We start from the raw sequence: 24,687 nt of genomic DNA, 5'->3' as shown, positions 1-24,687 counted from the left end.
TGCCATGAATTTCCAAATGGCCCCTTCAAGTCCCATTTTTTTTTATATCAGAACATTCAGAAGTGGCCGAGGGACAGTGTGTCATACTACACAAACAAACTAGTAAGTCCTGTAAACACACTGTGCAGTTAATTAAAGGAGCAGGGACACCAACACAAATTATCCAACATTATCTTATGTACTTGATGACTGGTTTTGGAAAATTTGGGGACAATCTGGCATCACTGGAAGAGCAGAAAATTCATGTTGGTGCCACAAAAAAATGTACTGGCCATCGACACTTGTTACTCAAAAACTCAATCCCTGAAAAAAACGTTTTCCTCAGGAATACAATAGTAAAAAATTGTGTTGTTTAAATTGATTTTTTTCTCTCTCTTGTTTTCTCAGTTTGTGTTTTCTGGGTTTTACTGAATTAGACATGAAGTTTCCTGTGTTTTCACACACAGACAGATAAACCAGTTGTCTGCACCGCTTGTCATGGAAATCAGTTATCTCCTCAGATGGGTAACTGTGCGAAAAGACAGATTATTAAAAATGGTCAATTACCATACTAGTACTAGAAGTCTGGAGTCTGGACACTATCAACTTGTCATTTGTGAGCGTAAGACATGTATTGATGTACAGTACACACACAGTACAAAAGCTTCTGTAAAATATCCCACTTACTTTGGCATCTGAAAAGGTGATCACTGTAGCTCCAAGTCTACCTCTTTGAGCCTTTACAAATGCTCTGCAGTTAGAATGCCCCTAACATTTGCATGGAGCGTGCTTGCATTCATGAGATGCTCCAGGTAGGGCACTAACACCTGTTCCTCTTTATGCATGTCAGACCTTATTTGGGCAACTGCATTGGGAGGAATAACAAATGTCCAGAGGTTTTAGAAAAAAACACCCTTTCCCATGTTTCCTCTAACAGATGCATAAAACATTGATTTTATATCTGAAAAAAAATGCATTGATATGATACGAAGCAACAAAAGCAATTCAAATTCTTTAAAAATGAGCTAAGCTTTTATTTTGTCATTTTGACCAAATTTTTTATGTTTCCAGGTTCAGAGGTATGGCACCCATTTGCCCTGGGAAGTGAAAAATGTTTCGGAATCAAGGACTGTCACACTCTTAAGGAAATAATTGATTATAATTGTGAGGACCTAGGTAATTAACACAAGGGTTAAATATAATGTTAGATAAATGGTCCAGCAAGATTAGTAGGTTGCCCATAGGCTTCACTGGATGTATGTGTGATATGGAAGAAAGAATGGGAAACCTACTTCCATTTCAATGTTTGCCTTGTGAACTCCACAGGTAACCATGGCTGTCCAAAGGAGTCACTCTAGAAGTCAGGTGTAACTTGTAAGACAGTGAACCAGAGAGAACAAACACACTTATGACAATTAGTTTGCCATTAACAATATATCTTTAAGACACATATCCATTTTCCCAAAAAATAAAGAGAGTGTGAGTATCCAGAAATTAAAAAATTGCATAGCTCATTATGAGGCTCAAGACTGGTACAGTAGATTGAGAATGGCTAGGAATCTAGGTGGGGATGCCAGACTTTAGAAGATCTGCATCAGCTATAATTGATGCAACCAATGTGTGGGGTAGAGAATCAGCATTTGCTGTAGAAGATGTGGGGAAAAAGGAAGGAAATAAAATATGTGATTTGTTATGAAAAAATACTACAAAAAACAAAAAGAGTAAAATACAGACAAAGGACATCAGTACATGTTTAGGTGGTGAGTAATGTTCGGTTACCCATTTTAACAAACATCTTTATTAACCCTTTTTAACAACCATCTTTATTAACAGTTTAAAAAATATTCCAGCTTTTGTGCAGTCAGCATGGATGGCACGCTTCTGTATTTTGTCATGGTGACTGATCAGTTATTAACAATTAACTTTCAAGTCCACACCTAAAACAATATTTAACATCTGGTCACAGCCCAACAGTAGAGATTACATTATTGATTGTATTCAGCAGTATAACTCAACAAGTTATGACACCATTATTTTAAAAGATTATCTGACCTCAAATTCTTCAATATCCTGCAAGGCTTCAATCATTATTATCTAAACAAATTTTCTTTTCTACTGCATCTAATCTTGTCAGCTCCTCCCAATATGAATTTAATTTAAAGTTAACATGGTTTATCTATACCATTACTCTGTTTGTTCACCTCTTCTTCTGCATTTAGTTGTTAGTATCAGTGCAACCATTTACTCATCTTAAATTACTTTTTTGAGTCAAGGTTTTCAGTTTGACTTTTTTCAGGCTATTCTTAATGTCAGATATCTCTTTTATTCTAGCTGAGCTCTCTGATTTCCATTTTAGTGTTATTGCTTTTTTAGATACTAGCATTATTATTCCAGTTAAGGCCTTGTACTGTTTAGGCTGTTCCTGACTCAAACAATGACGGTATTCTCAGCTGGTAGAGTAGTCAGTTTTAAGGGTTTATCTCAACAACAGGGTTTATTTGTCACAAGAAAGAAGATGTTATGTAGTTGAAGCAAGGCAAGGAAGAATGAAAGAAGGAACTGAAAAGGAACAAAGATTTGCAGTTTGTCAAAACCCACAGAAGATACAAGTGCTAAGAATTAAAAGTAATAAATATGTCTGTATAACCAGGTATGACATTATGGACAGTATTATTTTGCCACTAGGGTTTGACATTAAAGACATATTGGTATCAATTCATTTGGGAGCTAAAATTTTGTGAAGTGACATTTGAAAGTTTTAACTTGCTGGATACATTTATGACTGAGACTGAAAAAAAAGAAATACAGTAGCACCATGCAAATGCTGTTTATTTCAAACCAACTCCAAAATGCCCAAAGAACAAAATAAAAACTAACTATTCACAAATGTTTTTTCAAAAGCAGATTAGAAAGCAGATTAAGCACTTTTGTTCTTTTATTAATCAGAACTTCATCAGAATAAATACATTTATGAATCTCCTCATTTTAGTATAAATATAAGTCACAAGACACAAAATGTCCAATGAAATGATTAAATAAACAGTTGATATTGTGTTTAAAAATATCATACTACTATAAAATGTTATAATACTCTAAAAGATATAATACTTATTCATATTTACAACCTTTTTGCTGATAAAAAACATTTTATATTGATATATTCATTTAGCCCCAGCTTCTTTGTCTGCTAGTAATCTTATTTGCCATTTTGTTTATTCATTTATTTATTGCATTCAAGGTATATATTACAATCCCCTTCAAATTCATTAAGTCTTACAGCATCTTAAACAAAAAAATGTGAAGTTCTTAAAAATAAATGAACGCATCAATATAAACCCCCAGATTCATGAATCCTCTGTGTAAGACTTAATAAGTCTTACTTGGAGACTGCAGTTGAACGGTATGACGTCAGCGTGCCATGAATATGCATGAGGGCACGCTGACTCAACCGTAAGTATTACACGGACCGTGTAAGAAAGCAGGGGGCGTGTCCGATTGCTGAGCAGTCTAAATGTCCATGCCCCTGCAAGTGTTTAAAATAAAAGCAAATAAACAAGAGCGAGTCCGCTCAAATGTCCCTGCACCCAACACCTCACTGTCTGATATTGTAAACCCCCATCACAGTTCTAAAACGCATACTACTTTTTTTTTAAATTCCCAAAATAGCTGCCCGTATTTGCACGTGTGTGCGCGGGTGTGCCCATTGCTTAGCTACAGTTAGCAATTCTGACATGGAAGAGCATAAGAAAGAATGATTATGCAAATCACACCAAATAGCAATAGCATAATGGTAGAGCGTTCGCACAAAGAAGAGGCATTCACGGTTTGAGTCCCACTACTCCCTTTCGTATTTATTTTTTAAATCAGTATATGGAATAATACCTGACATATATGTTTAAACATAACTAAAAAGCAGTGAAATGGCCAATGTATCAGTGAACAAAATAAATATTTTAAAGGATCCCAATATAAAATTGCCTGCAGTTAAGCAGCGCTTCACCCAGCGCAATAGAGTTGCACATAGTTCAATAGCACTTCACCCAGCGCAATAGAGCTGCCCATAGTTCAATAGCACTTCACCCAGCACAATAGAGTTGCCCATAGTTTAACAGCGCTTTACCCAGCAGAATGTGTTTGTGCGGATGTGCGCGCCGCTCCAACCAGGGCACCGTAGGGCACCGAGGAGCAACATAGAGCAAAGTTGCTTAAATGCAGCCACACCTCCTAGCCTGTCTGGACAGTATGAAAATAAAATGAATGACAAGGTTTGAACCCAGGACTCTGTGCATCAGAAGCAAAGTACAGAACCACTAAGCAATGACAACAAAGGGGAAACAGCCACTGTTAACATTCATATACTTACGAATGGTAGTTTAACCATTACTAAGCAGGTCTGCAGTCAGCTGAGAATTTTACAAAATGGCCAATCACAAAAAAGTGCGGGAAATGCGGCATATTTAAGCCCCACAGGCGGGAATACATGCCATAACTGATTGTAGCTCACATCTGCAGTTAGAATGTCTGGTGTCGGAGAGGGAACACGCTTCCAAGCACAACGTTGGGGCATTGAGGAGTCGAAATACATGATTTGGCTCCTTGTCCACCGTCATGAGTGAAGACTCCTGCAGGGCCAGTTCCAAGCGATGGATTACAAGGCAGAGGCTTGGAACCGGTTAGTTCATGACCTCACCAGTGCCACAGACATTCCTTGGACTGGTGAGCAGGTCAGTCACCACCACGCAGACCTGAAGAGATGAAAGCAGGACCGCCTGAACCAATGGATACAGGAGGCCCGTGGGATGCAGGATGCACCACAACTAAGTAGCCATGGAATGTAGTATGTAAGAATTGATAATGGAGTATGTATAATGGATAGGTATGTCTCAATATCCCTTCATTTACTTTACAGCTGCAGGTGACTGTGCTGCGGATCAGCAAGCCTATGCTGATAGGCCGCTAAGGCTGCATCACCAGGCAGGTTAGTGATTATTCTGCATGTATTGTTATATAAAATATGGGAAAGAGCATGAAAGAAAGTGTTGTAGTCCAATAATACAGCCATAAAATTGCCTGAATAAGTCCTCTGCATGTACTGTCAGATAAAAATGTCAGAGAGGCAGAAAAAGAGTGTAGTAACCCATTAAGAAAGGTAACATATGTCTGGAATAATATCTCTGCATGCCCTGTCATATAAAATAGGTGAGTGAGCCTGAAAAATGAGTGTTCTAACCCATTAATAAAGGTATAATATGTCTTGAACATGTCTGCCATATACACCGTTAAAACAAATAAAGGAGTGAGCCTGTGGAAAAGTGTGTAATGTCATTAATAAAGGTCTAAAACCCGGAGTGTGTCTGTGTCACAGAGTTTGAAATGTTGTTGTACCCTTGCATTATACAAACAGTACTGTTTGAAAAGGTGCTGGTAACCCAGAGTTGTGCAGTCCCATATAAAGTGGGTGATGGAAGTGCTAGTAGCTGTGAAACATATAGACAGTCCACAACAGTCAGTTACTGGCTGGCATGAATAAATAAATCTGGCACACGTGTAGCATGTTATTTTTCCCCAGAAATGAGAGTGTGTGTCAAGAAATGCAGGGTTCTGTACAAATCGAAGTGAAAATGTCATGTGAAAATATCCCAGATATGTAGATAAAGAAATATAAATGCAATCAAGAAATATGTAGCAGTAACATCTGCATCCTGGACAGTTAGTATGTCAGATATAGGTCAGGCATATATTGAACTAGCCAAACCCATTACACAACCTAATCTATGATGGCAAGGGTAATAATACATGTAGGGGATATACACTTGCAGTCACTAGGAATGTAGTGTAGACGAAAAGGTAATTATAAGATGTTAACCGAGGTTTTTTCTACACTCTACTGTATGTGCATAAACCATGCAATTCCACACCTCAATGGGTATGTGTAATCTTAAATATTTGTTGGGACATATCTCCTATTGTTCTATAAATATTTGCATTCACGTTGATGCATATGCCCTGTTTAAACACCACAATCATGGTGGCCTGTTGCTACCAAACATCCCTGCATGCTGTTGGAATATCCACTGTGGTTCAATATATGCATGTGTTACGCTTGCTGTTCAACTGTTGTAACCTTGGTGTGTTGGGTTAATGGGAATATGTTGTCATATAAGTGTGTGCACATGGCAGATTTCTGTGTAGCGAGAGGTTCCTGGGTTAACACATGCAACTGCCTGCTATGTGTGGCCCAATGCTTTACTCCAACATGGCCTAAGTGTGTGAGCATGCCCAGTTCAGACTGTCACTGTTCTGTTGCCTGACATTTGTCTCATGTATTCAAGTGTGTGAGCATGCCCAGTGTGACCTTTCAGTATGTTGCTGTCTGAGGTCCACTACATTTGTTGACGTATGTCTACATGTCCGTTATTAACATTTGTACTGTGTGTTGAAAGTCAGGTTCTGTTCTTACTGCAGGACTCACCTTTGTGTCATGACTCGACATGGATTATGCTGTACCTGCAGGGTTTCTGTGAAATACTTTGCATAGACTTATCAACATTTCTTCATACAGGCTAACCACTGCACTACTGTCATGGTTTAGTGGTTCAGTACTATGACTGTAGTGCACAGTATCCTGGGTTCGAGGCCCATTGCTGCTTATATTTTCATACTGAGCAGACCCGACCGCTTAGGGGGCAGTAGAGCAAATATGAGCATGTTGGCTTTTGTTCAGCTATGCCCTACCTAGACCCAGCTTGTCCAACATTGCTCAGTATTAACCATCATTGCCGGACATTGGCCAATATTACTCTACATTGACCACATTTGTAGTAGCTGGTGTGTGCGATTTTGTTTACATTGACTTCATGATGGTAAATGCTGTTTAGCACTGCTTTATATTGATTAACACATAGCAATCATGCCTCAGGTGTTGATGCAGGGCTGCCAATGTTGGATGCACATACTACACTCCCTATACATGTTTGAAAGCAGTTAGTGTCAACGTAGGCATCCCTTTTACTATATGTGCCGGTCAGAGAGAGGTATCATTCCCAGAGTTCCTACTGAGCCAGTGTATGTGCTTTGCGTTGCCTCTTTGCCAAGGCCAAAGCATACTGGGCACGCCTCTTTCTGCCTACTGGGGCAGGCTCAGGTTGTTCCTCCTCTGAGTCATGCTCTGTCTGTGATGGCCTTGGCAATGGTGGGGGGCTGTTTGGCCCAGGCCTATGCTGGTCCTGCTGTTTTCGCAGGATCATATTATGTAGCATAGCACATACCATGACAATTTGGGTACATGTAGTTGGTGAGTACTGCAAGGCTCCACCAGATGTGTCCAGGCACTGGAACCGTGACTTGAGCAGCCCAAACACATGCTCGATTACATTTCGTGTTTGTGCGTGTGCCTCATTATGGCGTTCCTGTTCAGGTGTGTGTGCGATTCTGCTGGGTGTCATCAGCCATGGCTCCAGTGCATAGCCAGCATCCCCCACTAGGTGACCATGTGGGATGTCCCCATTGGCAAATGTCTGGTACAGCTGCGTCAGATGCCAGATATGGGAATCATGGTAGCTTCCAGGGCAGCCAGCACACACATTCAATATTATGCCCTGGGCATCGCAAATGACCTGGCAGTTGATGGAGGGGAAGCCCTTGCGGTTGAAGTAGACCCTACCCCGCTCACCGGCTGGTGCTTTGATGCATATGTGCGTGCAATCTATTGCACGCACTACCTCAGGGTATTCCGCTATTTGCTGGAAGAGATGCATATTGCTGGCCAATACCTCATAGGAATTGGGGAAATATACATGATCACTGACATGTGCTGACATGGCATCCAGGAACTGGTGCAGTACCCTGGATGCTGATGCCTGTGATATCCCCATCATATCACCAGTTGGTCTCTGGAAGGTACCTGTTGTTAATATTCTTAGGCCAACACATACCTTAGTTTCCACTGGGATGGGTTCCCCTCTGTTGGTTCTGTGTGTGAGGCGTGGCCTGCACAGCTCAACAATTTGCTGCAAGAGGTCTCTGTTCACTCTATAGCGCTCCACTATCTCCAGCTCATGTAGCCCCTGGTAGATAACCCTGGGCCTGTAGACTCTTCTCCGTCTCCTCACTGTGGGTTGTCCAGCAGCATTTGCATTATCACCACCCTCAGCATGTTGCATATGTCGCCTTATAACAGCAATGGCAGCCCCTAACATTTTTTGTCTCAGTGAAGCCTTTTCAGTTTTCACTTCTATTAGCTTACTGCAGTGTTGCAGTGTCTCTTGAGAGAAACATAATGGACTGTTGTTTGCAGAGTTTTAAGTGCTGGGCTGGGCTGGACTAGTGTTCTGCCTGGGTAATTGCCTGATTCTGATTGTTTTCACCTGCTAGCTCTGCTAGTACTCCCTGGTAACTTCCCCTATTTGGTGTGCTTCCTTTTTCCTTTCTGTTTCCACAGGGGGCAGCGCCGCGCAAACAAGCGCAAACACGTGCACAGCAGCTAACAAGCGCGCACACATGCTTACATGGACTAAAGCTTGCTTATTCTTCTTAAAACGCACACACACCGGCGCAAACGCACTTACAACTGTTTACACAACCTTACATATGCTTACTCAAGCCTACACGCGTGCACACACTATCTTACTCATGTTTACTGGCGTGCACACGCGTGCGTGCATGCTCAGCAAGAAACGTTGATGTTATCCACGGCATACACCTTCAATTTCTTGACTTTACCTGGCCTACCTGTTGACACACCTTTTTCAGTATTATGTAAATGTAAGCTGACACATGTCACTCTGCTCCAATGAGCTTCACTCCTTTCATACATACCCCCCTCGTGATGTCACCTATCTTCTACTCTGTTACTCCCCTTATCCTACTCCTACACTCCACTGACTGTGCTCATTTTCTATGTAAACTTGCGATTCACTATCCTAACTCTCATTTGCATAGGATTGCCTACTAATGCTTAGTTACATCTCTTAGACTGAGCTACTCCCCTTAGCAACCTCTACTCGGTGGCCATGTTGTCTTCAGCCTGCCATTCCCTTGCACTGTAAATAAATTTTAGCTATAAAACCCACATTTGTGGATCTTAATTATTAATTTTCTGCTTTTTCGGGCGCAGCGCATTTGTGCGGTGCTGCACTACAGTTAAACCCCGGTGATCGGGATAAAAAAAACCCACTTATTTTATTTTTAATTTGCATCACTTCCCGTTGCCAATGGCCATATTTTTGACCATTGGCATGCTTCCTCCTGTGAATGCATGTTTTTTTTCCAGCTGACATGGTTCCGTTTTGCTATTTGCAGAACCGTACTCAGTTATCAACTGAGTACATTTCTGCAAATAACACTACTCCTACTCGGACAGGTTCGGGTTTCCTGGATCGCAAATTTACCTCATTTGCATGGCTTTCGCCTGCAATTGAGGTAATTTGCATATCCCAGCCCTGTCCGTGTAGGACTAGTTTGGAGAGCTCAGTTGCACGCCCCTACCGGCTGTTCCTGGATTGCTCGGTGGACATGTTGACTGCATGGAGTCTTACTCTAGTCTAAGACTCCGTGCAAGCCTTTGTGAATCTGGCCCAAAATGTTTGCGGAAGTTCACAGATTTATTTATTCTGATGAAGTTCTGATTAATAAAAGAATAAAAGCACTTAATCTTCATTTCTGAGTTCCTGGTCTGCTTTTCAAAGAATGTTTGTGAATAGTTTAACTGTTTATTTCAAGCTCTACACTACAACTAAATTAAAAAAAAAGCAAAATAAATGTGCAATTTAGGACTTCATATAAGGATGAACATGAGTTAAAACTGTTGTTTCTTTGGGTCTATATTAAATCAGCAAATATCTAGTTCAATGAATGTCATTTCATAAGAAATACCCACAGTTTATTTAACAACAATAACTTCAGGTTTAGCGCTTTCAACTGAATACCAGTCTTCCTCAGAACAATGAAATGCAATACTCCTTTCATATTTATACACTTCTTATAATTAATTGAATTCAAAGCCAAAATTAAAGGGGCAATCCATCATTTTCTTGCAATAATAACTGCTATAGCAGCACATACATAATTCCATTCAGAAAAAAGGAAGATGTATAAACATAGACTATATATAAAAATATATATGAATTAAAAAGCTAAAAATGGATATATACAAATAGATGTTTGTAAAATCTGTGTATTTTATACTTTATTTTATACATATAAATAAAACAAATACTACAACTAAAAAATGTTATAATCATCCATAACATAATTTTTTTGTTGTAGTATTGTTTTATTTATATGTATAAAATAAAGTATAAAATACACAGATTTTACAAACATCTATTTGTATATATCCATTTTTAGCTTTTTAATTCATATATATTTTTATATATAGTCTATGTTTATACATCTTCCTTTTTTCTGAATGGAATTATGTATGTGCTGCTATAGCAGTTATTATTGCAAGAAAATGATGGATTGCCCCTTTAATTTTTTTGGCGGGCTTTTGAATTCAATTAATTATAAGAAGTGTATAAATATGAAAGGAGTATTGCATTTCATTGTTCTGAGGAAGACTGGTATTCAGTTGAAAGCGCTAAACCTGAAGTTATTGTTGTTAAATAAACTGTGGGTATATCCTAGTGTATCCTTGGCGTACGAGCAGTTCATTCATCTCAGTACATCTTTTTCGTTCTTGTGTTGTACATTGCCAGCTGTTTTTGAGTTATTTCATAAGAAATGCCATTCATCGAATTCCACTATTGTGGGGGGGGCTGCCCCCCCCCGCTAATTATATATGCCAACTCCGAGATCACACTACAGTGAGGAAAGGGCAAATTTTCCAATCATCACTGTACCATGATCTCAGTATTAACAGTTCAACGAATGGCATGTTTGATGTAAGTGAACCGAACTGGATTTTCAATGATCTGATGTAGACCCATTTCTTTCACTATGTAGTAAAGCACACAAAATAAAAAAAAATATGTGCTAAAAGAAATTCATGGACTGGATTAGGGAAATTTGGGTAACACTGGATGTTAATGATGGGAAAATTCAGCACATTTCAAACACACTAATTGTGAATGGCAAGAAAGGATTTATTAGGTACTGAGTCAACCTAATGTATGGTATTTCTCTGTGGATGAAAATTATTTAGTACAAGAGTGTAACAGATTAAGATGTAGCCAATATGGGGAGGGGAGATATTTAATGAAAAAGTAAGCCTATTTGTAGAGAATGTAAAGAATTTGGACATTTACTGTCTCATATTAGAAAAGGAAAGAGTAGATGAAGAGGAAAGCTGAGAAGAAGGACAAACAGTAAAAAATATTTCTCCAAAAATGTTGATAGAGAAGATGGTGTGGGGAAGGGGATAATGAAGAACATTAAGCAATGAAGAGGCAGTTAGAGAAGAAGTAGTTCAAAGTGTGATTATTAATATACAGAAAGAGAACTGATTTGCAATTTTAGAAAGTGAAGAAGAGGGAAAATGGAGGCAGAAAAAAAACAAGAACAAGACTGAGAACAATATAAATTGTGAGAGACTTAGTAGAATGAAAAAAAAATAAGAGCTGGAAGGAAAACTCTTACAAAAAAGAAATAATGATATAGGGATTTTAACATCAGATGTGAATAGCTTTAAAAATTATATAAGAAGTTTGGTAGTGGTGTAATGGTGTAAAAAATAAAAATGGATGCTGTTTTGCTTGCTAGATACCAAATGTAACAAAGAAGAAAAAAAATGAAAAGAATGCAAACAGTTGGGGAGGGGGGGGGATCTGTTTGGCCAAAAGGAAAGGAGGCATGTCCTGGAATAGGAATGTTTATAAAAATAAGAAATACGAATGCTTTATGTAATAATAGTACTATCAGCAAGGGAAGAGGAGACAAAATGTATAAGATTAATAGCCATTTATGTGTATATTAGCAAGACAGAAAGAAAACAGTTGTTTGAGAGGAAATAAAAAATGTTAGAAAATATGTCAGTAGTGATGGTATGAGATTTTAGCTGCAACTTGAGAAAAGAAGGACACATAACACAAGATATTAAGATGATAAAATGAATTAATAAAATATGGACATTTAAAAGTAGGAAAGAACAGTGAATGGACATATAAAATGGGAACTTTTTAAAATTCAAATTTATTGTTTAGTTTACTTTAGAAACATGAAAGAAATATCAGAGGGAGTACAGATGGCAGATGTTTAAAATCATAGAATAGTACAGGCTAGAATAATGGAAGAGAATGAAATGATAAGTAAGGAAAGGGATAAAGAGATTAACTGCAGAGTTTAAAAAGGACCATGAAATAATATCAGAGAAATAAATATTATGGAAAGCTTATATGACAATGAGGCCATTTTATAAAAACTGTACACAGTGGTGGGAAATGTATAGGCAGATATATATATATATATATATATATATATATATATATATATATATATATATATATAGTTTTAGTTTTGAGATTTCTCAAGTAATAAAACATTTTTGGAACTATTTGGTTAAATGCCAAATTAGGCATTTCTTACAGAAGGGGTAGAAATATACATAATTTTATTGTTAAAGGAACATTTAGTCCTCCAGATGTTAGAATAAATTTAAATACACTTACATTAGGTACTTCTTTTTGTAAAAAATGCAAAGCTTGCAAATATGTAACAAATACGTTTGACTGCATTAATAATGTTCCATTTGATACATGGTGCACTTTTATGTGCAATACAGAAGGAATTATATATGCACTCAAATGTCCGTGCAATTTGTTTTACATTGGAGAAACTAAAAGGGCCTTTAAGGTCAGAATGTTAGAGCATATAAGAGATATTAACAATAAGAAACAACAAAGTCCTATAACTACTCATTTTGAATGTTTTCACAATGGTAATAGTGAAGGTTTAAAGGGTACTATTTTAGAGAAAATTAAAGTGTCAGTATTTCATGAATGCCTTTTAAAAAAACAGTTATTGACTAAAGAGCCTTTATACATTTTGAAATGTAATACTTTATATCCACATGGTCTTAATGAAGAGCTTAATTGGAAATATTTGATTTAATTGTGTAATGAATTAATTGTTTGATTGAACACACTATATGAGGCAAGTTTTTTTTAATGTCTTTTTACTCCTTGAAGGCTTGTGTGAAGAGCCTAGACGTTAGAGCTGTTTTTATTAAATATTGGTGGAATTACTGGCTGGTTGTCTTCGTTTGCTGTTTGGTTTGTGGTTTTCTTATTTCTACTCCATGGCCAGTAATCCACAATACAATTTGCCTCGTGTGTTCTGAGAAACCATAGGTAATGGTTCTCAGATGTCGTTGGATAATTTTTTGAACAATTCTACAGATAGAAATACATCCTCTCATGTAGTGAATACAAATGCACTTAATGTGCCTAATCCATGCATTTCTTGGGAAAGATGGGAACAAGAGAGGAATCAGCGCTGTTATAATCCTTTTGAGAATGTAGGAAGGAGGTTGCCTCTGTCTCTACCACAAGAAAGTAAGTCTTTATTTCAACAATTGGATAAACTTATGTGGAAAGAAACGGCTACCTTCTTTAATTTAATGGGGCTGCAAAAATATCTGGACTTAGACATTACACCCAGAGGGCTTAGAGTATATAAAGATCCTACTCTGCCCTTTGATTTACTGAATGTAAATGATATGCAGTTCCATAAATGCTGGGTATCAGCAGTGCACAAATGCACCCTTGAATGGGTAAATATTCTTATAGATTGTGATAGGGTTAAACAAAAAGAACTTAAAGAACAAATTAAACAGATTTGCAATACCCTTTCATTAGGCACTCATGCATCTATGCTTGATACGTATTTAAATGACATCAACTCTAAACTCAAGAATTATGAGGGGGAGTTGGTGGATAGAAAGAAGTGAAAGCTGTTACGAGACTTACGCGACTATGAACAAGGAAAGGCGTTTATTTCCAGGGCCAATAGGAAGAAGTCTGGCAATCATGTAAGATTTCAAAAGCCGGAAAACAGTTCCCGGGCACATGATTCCTCCTTTTCTGCTTCAGATGGATTTTATACATCTTGTGATGATGAATACGACAATTTAGAAGAATATCCTAAGTTGCCTATAGCACAGCAACCAGAACGACATCTTTAGACCTTTTGGAGCGAGCCCTCTTATTCCCGTGGGGGTAGACAAGGCACCAAACGTGTCAGTGAGGCACAAGGACAATTTCAAAGAGACTATTACCCACAGAGGGGATACAAACAAGGTAAAAGATCCAATTATACCTCTTGTTAGTAATAACTATATAATCAACCTTTCTGGACATGTTTTTACAGATTATGAATATTCAGTTCTTAATCGAGGTTTAAAATTTGTTCCTACGGTAGTGCCTCGTATTCATGACATTAAATATGATGTATTCAGGTTTAGTAGAAAATTGCATTTAAAGTATTTTTTTAGGAATACTTCTGTAAAGAATGAATCTGTAGATAATATTGAAAATATAAGTAATTCTGACAATAGTTTCGTTCATACCTTTCAACCTGGAAACATCAAAAATCTGGACAAGGCCCATGAAAAATAGATACAAATCTGTACGCTGATTAACATCAAATTTGCATATGTAATTATGTAACCCTGCCCACTCCAGTGGAATTGTGGGATACCAACTTTCAAACGCAAACTGAAGAACAGGCAACCAAAATATGGCACCAGAGTCTCCCTGTAGCCATTCCTGTGCCCCATTACCTGTCTATTTTGCCCAATTTACCATAAATACTAATGTGTGCATATACTGCTTTACTCTACAATGATTATTTGGATTTTATTTTTTACATTTTATAGCACAATGCACAAACACTAAGACTTCTGCTAAATAAAGCTGCTAAAACAAAGCAATACTGTCTCACAATGTAAATAGAATTGGCATTAAAACTTCTCTGCCATTGAAACCCACACACCACATCCAAAGAAAATGCATTTGACTAGTGATGGATAAAGATTACCTAGTTTACAAATCATTGGCCCCTTGCACACAAAACAAGAAACATACATATGTTTTTTGATACACCTTCCTGACTTTAATTATATTCCTTGTGTAATACAGCACACTTGTTAGAGAGCACATTTTAAACTTATTGTTTGAACATTTTTCCAGTAAGCAATGAAACAAAATGCATGAACCAGTAATGATAAAACTACCCAATTCAGAACATTTCCATCTAAAACTCTACTTATACACACACAAACACACATACACACACACACACACACACACACACACACACACACACACACACACACACACACACACACACACACACATGTTAAAACACAGCAGCAGGCAGGTAAAAAGAAAACCAGACTAAGCTTGCAGGTCTGATAAATTCATTGCACAGTACACAGCACACTGAAAGCTAAATTAACTGCGCAGTGCACACTGAAAGCTTAATTAATTGCACAGTGCACACTGAAAGTTAAATTAATTACACACACACCAAAGGTTAAAACACAGCAGCAGGAAAAAAGAAACAGACTAAGCTTGCATCTCTGATTAATTGCACACTGAAAGCTAAATTAATTGTACACTGCCAAGCTTGCCTCGTAGTTGCAGCAGATAAACTGAAACACCCGATAAAACTGAAACAGCAAATGGGACTTACAAATGCAGCTTGCAGATAACCTGAAATGAAGTCATTTAACATAAAAAATGAAATTTACAAATGCAGCTCAGCAAAAAACCAGAAACGCACAGACTTCTGATAAATTAATCGCAGACTGAAAGCTTACCCAGTAGATAGGCAGATCAACACATACACACACCCCTTGCTCAGTAGTTAAGGAGATCAATGGTTGCAGTAGTTAAACTGAAACAGCCCCAACAAAGGTTCATGCACTTATGAACAGCAAACACACCAGCAGGTAAACTGAAATGGGACTTGCAAATAACATAAAACCTGAAATGCACGGACTTTGGATAAATTAACTGCACACTGAAAGCTGCTGAAATGAGCAGATAAACTGAAATGGCACAGATAAAACTTGCATGCATACTTGCAGTAGTTAAAAAAATAAAGAGAGAGAGATAAACTGAGCAGCGTTACACATCTGAGCAGCAGATAAAACTTGTCTTGCACACTTGCCCAGCAGATAAATAAGCAGGTAAACTGCACAACACTTTGCCATGCACAGACCTCTGATAAATGAGCTGCACAGCGAAAGCTTACACACCAATGGTTAATGCCGCAGACATATGAATGCAGCAGATGAAACCTTCCAGCTCAGCAGATAAAATGTGAGCAGCAGATAAAACCTGCACACACACTTGGCCAGTAGTTAAAAATAAAGAGAAACTGAACAAGTCAACAGTTACAGCTCAGCAGCAGATACATCATACAACATAAAGCTTGCACACTTGCCCAAAGAGATAAACAAGTTGAGCAAGTAAACTGAAACAGCCCACAAAACAACAGATAATGCATATGAACATCTCAGCATCAGATAAAGTTTTCCAAACACAGCTCATCAGGAGATAAACTTGCACATGCACACTTTCCCAGGAGATAAACTGAAATGGGACTTACGAAGGTAAACAGTCCAGCTCAGCAGCAGCAACTTGCCCAGCTGCCGATAAAATAAAGAAAAACTGAAATGGCCTGAGACCCCTGAGTGCATGAACTTATGATAAATTAAATGCAGAGATACTTTACTAAAAGGATGCAAGTCCTAAACAATAGGTCTTGCATGGACCACCTCAAAGATTTACTATTATACTCAGTATCCTACAGAGTGCTTAGAGGTGACATGTCTGGCATACAAGGCATCATCTGACCTAATACGGATGGACCTACTAAACATAAGCAAGTCAAATGGCATCAGAAATACTCAGTCCAGGTATCTAAACTGAATGTTGTGGAGAGATGGATATATATCACAAAGGCTACCACTGTTCCAGAACAGACTATCCATAAAAATAATACAAAGCTCATCCATTTATATTCAAATGCAACTTGGATCTAAGGATGGGTAATAGAAAATGTACTCCAGGATTGCCCTTCATGTCACTAATGGATAGAGGCAGTTCCTAAATGCTGCATCCCTTGCATGGGTCCCCTAAAATTATCTATGGCATGATCACAGTTACTCTCACTAGGGCTAATATACAATTGTTAGCCATGGGATAGGTAACACCAATCATAAAATGTTAATTCAATCACCAAAAGGGAATTGGATAAGCTTAAAATGTCCTCCAAGTGAACCTATGCTGTGGTAGTAAATGGTTATAAAAGTATTCTCCTTTTTAGATCACCAAGTGCCCCTCTCACCCCATCCTCAACTGCTTCCGGCGCCTATGGTCAAAGCAATAAGCTCTTCCATGGAAGCTTTGCAGGAATGGAACAGAGCAGTAGAATGAGTGAAAGGAAAGCTCTGCTGTACTGTTTGGAGAGTAAACTGATAAAAATGTACATCATCTTTGGATGGAATGCACATCCACTGATGTCTAAGATAAAGGCTGTTGGCACCTTAGCAGGTTTTTACTGTGAAGCTGGTGTGTGTGTGTGTCTGTAAGTAGATGTACACACTTCTAGGGGCTTGTTTAACTCACTTGCTTAGACAGGTAGTGGGAACACTAGCGTGGTTACTTCTAAATGTGCAGTGTTCATTTCACAGAAAAGTTAATGAGCCACTAGTGAGCTTCTGTACAATGTGGGTCTTTCAAATCTCTGAAATTAATTTTGTTTTAGCACTGCTAGGACTTCTCAGTGAAGTCATAATAGACCTATGGTGATATTTTTACTGAATCCTGCCACTCCTCCCCTCTAAAAACATCAAGACACAAACAATAGGAAGATAAAAGGTTTGTTTTCTGCCTGAATCAAACTCTTCCAAAGGTTTAAGAAAACTGAGGGAAAAAGTTTGTTGCACAATCATAAGTCAGCTTGTACTAACTAGTAGAATACCGGCTGTAATTTCTGAATAAACTACACAGCAAAACAGATAATTAGGCGCCTAAGCCCCTCCCAGTTTTTATAACTAATTAACTTAGCAAGCCATTAGTCTGCATTGTACCCCATCCAACAAATTTCATGACACTAAAAACAAAAACATAAGGCTTGTTTTGTGCCTCAATCTAGTATTTCAATAATTTAAAGAAGATGGAAAAGGTATGCTGCATTTATTTGAATTTGTCAACCAGGGTTGAGCTCCTCTAATTTCTTTCTCGCTGAAAGCTTAGGCACAGTCACAGTATGACAACAAAGTAATTTCCTTAGTAATCATTTCCAGTGCTGCTGCACTGAATTCCTATTTCCATATGACAGGTTTACAATATTAACCACCATCATAACGTGCACATGATAGTAGTAAAACCAACGTTTTCTTAACTTAACTCAATACTGTTACCTATTTGTATGGGCTTCTTATTAAGTTATATATTTTACTATTTCATTATCTTCTGAAGTTTGCAGTTTCCCAACACATTTATACATATATATATATATATATATATATATATATATATATATATATATATATATATATAATGACAATTTATATGGTAGTATTCAACTTTTCCACATAAATTCAGGCCTATTTACATGTTCTAAATGCGAACTGGGGTCTTCTACATTTATCTGTATGAATCACAGTAATACACAAGTGTGTACGATCATGTTTGGATATAAAACAGTCTAACATGCTCATGAACACAGATTCTGACTACTGTGAATGTGCTTAAGATGGCTGAGAATTCTGCAACCATGCACAGATTATTCACACCTTTCTTAGTATGCTGCAGGAACATGTGGGTATGCTCAGTTAAGCTGATATATAAAAAATATTCAGATAAAACAAAATGGAGTCTTATGCATTACAGTTACCACAGCAATGCAGTGTAATCTCTGCCCGTCTACCCTTCTCTGACACACCTTGTCACTCTACCCATTAGAAACTTTATATACAATTATTATCAACCACATATGTTGTATTTATGCAACCCCGCCCAAAAATAAATAAATAAATAAATAAATAAATAAATGTATCTTTGATATTACAAAGAAGGAAGGTATAACATTCCAATTTTATACTTCCAAAACAATAGCTAAGGCAAGGTACACAAACATTGGCAATTAGGAGTATTGCATAATGGAAATGTTTGAATTTCCTTGCATTCATTTATTATTGCATTAGGTAGTACTGAAATCACATGCAGACAGGTTATGTAGGCCAGGAATTATTTATAAGTGTATTAGTTGAATAAAAAACTATTTTCTTTTCAGAATTGTAACTGCACATAGCACATGGCTGAAGTCAGTCAGGTGCCACACCCTAGTCAGACTGGAGGTTACAGCAATGTAAAGTGAATGGTGAGCACATACTTCACTGAGAAATAAGCAATATTGTTAGTTCTGCACCTTACATGCTTACAACTGATCAGGAAGAAACTTTTAAGCACACACTTTTGAACAGTTTAGGAAATAAAAAAACGTTCATAACTTGCAACATTGTTTTGTGTGTTCGCACTTTCAGAGACTGCTACATTAAAAGCAAAATATTTAAAGACAACATTCCACCAATGCTATCTACTTTTGTTTATTAATGACAGGAAATGTGAGATTAGCAAATGATGAGAATGCAGACAGTATTATATGTTTGAACAAATACTCCTGCTTAGCAATAATAATGGCATACTTAGAAGTAAATGGCAAACAATGTGAATACAGATAAACAAGAATGATCTCATGCCTTCTCATTACAACTGAAACAGGGGTTTCCTAGAACAGGAAAGCATCGTAGAGTGTGACTAGAGAGGCTGACCGAGTCCTCCAGTAAGCTTGAATAAATTAATGTATACCAATTCTGTGTTTAACTGATTTCAAATATATATATATATATATATATATATATATATATATATATATATATATATATATAAAATAGAGATATATATATATATATATATATATATATATATATATATATATATATATATATATACATATAGGGACCCGTTTCTTACCTGAAGGGTGAGACTTGAATTGATGTAGGCAGCTATGGCTACCATTATTGTTGCTGCCTGGTTCTCGCTGCTGTATTTCCACTTGCAGCCAGCCGGAAATAATGATGTGAGCTCCTTGAGCTCAATTCCGACTGGCTGGTAGCCCTGATGGCGCTGATGTCATCGCGCACGTGATGATGTCAGCTCCGACAGAGCGATTTTTAAAAAAATAAAAAAAATTTAACCAAAAAAATCGGAAATGAAGGGGTGCCAATCGGGAATCGTGGCACCCCTTCATTTGGACCCCAAAACTCGGTAAATACCGAGTAATTCGGTATGGTTGGGAGGTCTGGTTTCGTTACTTGTGAATCAGACTCTTCTTTTAATGCTTATTGTAGGTTGGATACTAGTAATGTATATGTTAAAAGTATGTTTATGCCTCCTTATTTTAATGAAGAATTTATGCATTTTTCAAAAATGTTAAATTTTGCACTTCAGGATGATTTTATAAAATTTAAAAAAAACTAGAGGGTCTATTAAATACAATTTATCTATGATGGAATGTAAAATATTGTGTTTAAACCCTCAGACAAAGGAAATAAATTAGTTATAATGCATTTTACTCAGTATTTTGCCATGTGCATGGAACATTTGAATGATAGTCAAACTTATGAAATTATAGATATGTCAGTATAAGTTCAAGCTTTGGAAAAATATCATGAATTATTATTTAGAGGCAATAGGCTTGGATATTTTACAGATTCAGATATTAAGAATAAATTTAATGTAAGAGATAACAAAATGGCACATTTGTATTGCCTTCCGAAGGTGCATAAAAGCTTGAATAAACCACCAGGTAGGCCTAGAGTGGCTGGTTGTGATTATTTCACACATGCCTTAGGTCAGGGGTGTCCAACCTTTTGGCTTGCCGGGGCCGCATTGAGTGAACAGAAATTGTCTCGGGGCTGCATATAAAATATATCATATAGTTAACTCTTTTGCTGCTACAGGAGACCAAAGCCGATCTGATGAAGCTCGCTACCTGCGAGTGAAAGCGCTTAACCTTGTCACATTAAATTTTGTTTTTTTACATCGTGGTGCTGGAATTAAGTAATTTGCTGTTGGCAACATAATTTGCAACATTATTTGCTGTTGGCATTATTGTTACGAGTGGCAGCGAGTTTGCGTTCAGGTCTCGCTGGATCTATACAGGAAATTAAACTGTTGAATGGGTTACAGCAACGTTTGGCGCACTCCACAAGTGTTGCTGCACAACAGACCATGGGAACTATAAGCCTAATAAGCCTGATCTGCAAGGCCATGGAGTCCATCATTATGGAACTCATAAACAGAGCTATTGGGAGACTACAAACACCCAACCCTACCCATTTTGGTTTGGTCAGGGGCAGATCATGGTTCCTTAACCTGCTAGACAGTTTTCAAGGCAGTCACCCAGGACATGCATCAATGAAATGAGTTCCACATGGCCTACATAGACCTTGAAAAGCCCTTTTCCAATATCCCACACACAAGTCATATCCACAAAATCAACAACCTGTGCATAAACACGTATGTCATCTGATGGATTGCCAACTGGGGCACAGATAGATCCCACAAGGTAAGAACTGTGGTCTCCTGTTCAAGCTGGTAACAACTGCTGTCCCCCATGGCTCAGTCCTGGGACCCCTCCTGTCTGGTGTATACTTTTCAGAAATACAGTCAAACACATGAGGGCTATGTTTAGCAAAGTTTGTGGATGACTGCAAAAAGGTTGTCATAATCAATGTTTGGGACAACAGAGACATCCTTAAAAAGGGTCTCAGTCAGACAGATGTGGTGTCAAAATTATGGCCTTGAGCTACAGTCATACAAATACCACATAGGTGCCAACACCCTAAATATGCAGGTAATAATAAGGGATCTATGGACACATGTGGATAGTCATCTCTACTTCCCAAAACACATTCACAAAGTGGTTAGAAAATCATGCTATGTCTTCCCACAAATTGCCAAGGTCTTTGCATGTAGGTCAAAGGAGGTTCCCTCTACTCTTCAGTCATCAGACCCATCTGAGAGTATCACGGTACACTTACGATGAATCTGACTAGGCACCTTCAGCAGTTGGAAAGACCACTGAAGTACTTCGACAAGAGGATTACTGGCCTCAAACAGTTGCCCCATGCAACAAGACTGAATTTAACTCAATCTGTACTCTGTTGCATACTATCTACTCAGGCGAGTTCTGCCCAACAGACATGTTGCCCATGTCCAATGCAGAACTGATGTACATGTGCTATCTGAAGTAAACCCAAGCTCACTGTGCCACATGCTCTAGGGATATCATCATCACAACAATAAATAGAACATATTGGAGGGATACATTACTAACTCACAGACTTCCGTTGCTTTGGAACAGGCTCCCAACCTACATTAAGCTGAGTCCCTAACTGACACTCTTCCAGAGGAGCCTTGATGAGTGTATGTGAAACTGAACTGTCACACCATGGATCACTTCATCAGCTCTACTATACAGAGGCCTGGGGAACTAACCCCATGTGTGGTGATAGCTGCACACTCTGGCCATACTAATATATGCCTTCAGGCAGATAGCCTATTACCTACCTATGTACCTATGTATATATATATATATATATATATATATATATATATATATATATATATATATATGTAGGGGAACACAGTATAATAAGCCAAAGATGGATGGGCAGAGATGTGTGTAAGAGGGTGACCATGACAGGAAGCTATCCAGGACTGTCCCACCCAGCATACATCCCAATGGCACAAAAGACATGAGGTGCACATCTCACCCACTGTACATAACAACCACCAGTATCTGTAAGCATTACAGTGTATGTGGTCCATGTGCCTGCTGTACAACATGACTGTACAATGAAATACACATCTACTATCTGTAGACATGTACCTGTCACATAGGTTCATAGGTATGTAGTAGACTATCTTCACAAAGGCATATATTAGCCTAGGCAAGTTGTGCAGCTTTCACCACCCCATTGGGTAGTCTCCCAAGCCCTAGTTCTAATAGTTAGTACCCTAAGCCCCTTTCTAGTGGGGCTGCTGATGTGATGCCTGGCGTGAATTGTCTGTTTCCCATCCACTCATCAAGGTTCCTATTGAAGAGTGTCAGCGAGGGGCTCTGTCTGATGTACATAGGGACTCTGTTCCACAGTAAGGCAAGTGTCTGGGATGGTACTCTATCCCACCAGCATGTTGAATTCATTGTTGTGATGAGGTTCATATCCCTGGAGTGTGTAGTGTGACTCAGTGTTGTTATCCGTAGATGGAGCATGTTCAACAGCTGTGTGTTGGTCATGGCTCTGTATGTTAGGCAGAGTGTGCCTCTGAGTAGGTGGTACGCAACGGAGAACAGATTTAGTTTTACTAGTTGTTTGAGGCCAGTAATCCTCTTGGTGAGGTACCTCTGTGGTCCCTACAGCTGCTGGATATGTTTAGTTGAGTATATCCAAGAGGGTGAATGCCAAGGGTCTTTTGTGACCCCACCCCTGTGGAGTGGGAAGAACGTTGCTATGCAACATTCTATGGGTACATATCCTGTAGAGAGCATGTAGAGGGAGGTGTAGGTATCTTTGATGAATATGGATACATCCCCACCCTATGTGCTAAGATCCAGGTTCTGATGCTGGAAGGTATGGAATGAGTAGTATCCTGGTAGTGCTGGTGTGCTCTCTGGAGCCTTGAACTAGGTTTCTGTTACTGCACAGATATCAATATTCTCCATACTGAGAAGTGCCTCGAGTGTGTGCATCTGGAGGCTGAGACTTCTGTCAATGAGTAGCATTTAGCTCACTTTGTGGTTATTTGTGTTTGTTACGGGGTTTGGTTTGCCCTGAGTGACTGGTGTTCCACACCTGAAGTCAACGCCTCATTGCTGTGATCTGACCATAAGCTAATTACCCTACATATCCACATTCTTCCCCCACCCCCCATTAAGGAATCCATGTTAAAAAATATCTCCAAAGACAACTTCATGATTCTTAAGACAGGAGTGGTGAACTTCAGGACACCCATGCAGATGGACAATACAGTTATGACTACTGAATCCTACACAATTGCATTTTCTAAGCACTTACATGAGTGCATGAATCATGCTATCCTAAACAGAACCCAGATGCTATCCTCCAAGAAAAGGAAGTCAGTCTGGTGGTCCCCTGCCATAAACAAACTGCACAACAGAAGGAAGAAACTGTTGCAAAAGAGGGTAAAATCCCATGAGTGGAGGAGCTCCCTGGTCAGCCTCAGTAAGAAGCTGTGATCCCTGATAAAATCCTCCAAAGCTAGTTACAAAAACAAAATTGCCACTGATTCTAAAGACAACCACAAAGCATTCTGTAGCTATGTCAAGAATCACAATGGCAGCACTCAGATCTGCTCTGAGTTACAGCACAATGGCACCAAATATACAGACCCAACTGATATTGCCAACATCCTGGCAGATAGGATCAGTGCTATCTTTACCCCCCTCTCACCCATCAAAGAGCCCATCTCTATACCGGAAGAATGCAAAGTTGCGGTCATCACGGCTGCACAGGTAAAAAACACTCTCCAAATCCAGGAACATAGCATCCATGGGACCAGATAACATCCCAGGCTGCATTCTACATGAACTACAGAACGAACTGGCAGCACACCTAAGTACCATGTTCAATCAGAGCCTCACCTCAGGCTTTGTGCCTGCTGAATGGCG

The sequence above is a fragment of the Protopterus annectens genome, chromosome 3.part1 (assembly GCF_019279795.1).
Source record: "Protopterus annectens isolate FY-2018-M chromosome 3.part1, PAN1.0, whole genome shotgun sequence".
Taxonomy (NCBI): Eukaryota; Metazoa; Chordata; order Ceratodontiformes; family Protopteridae; genus Protopterus; species Protopterus annectens.
Note: the sequence above shows the minus strand (reverse complement) of the source record.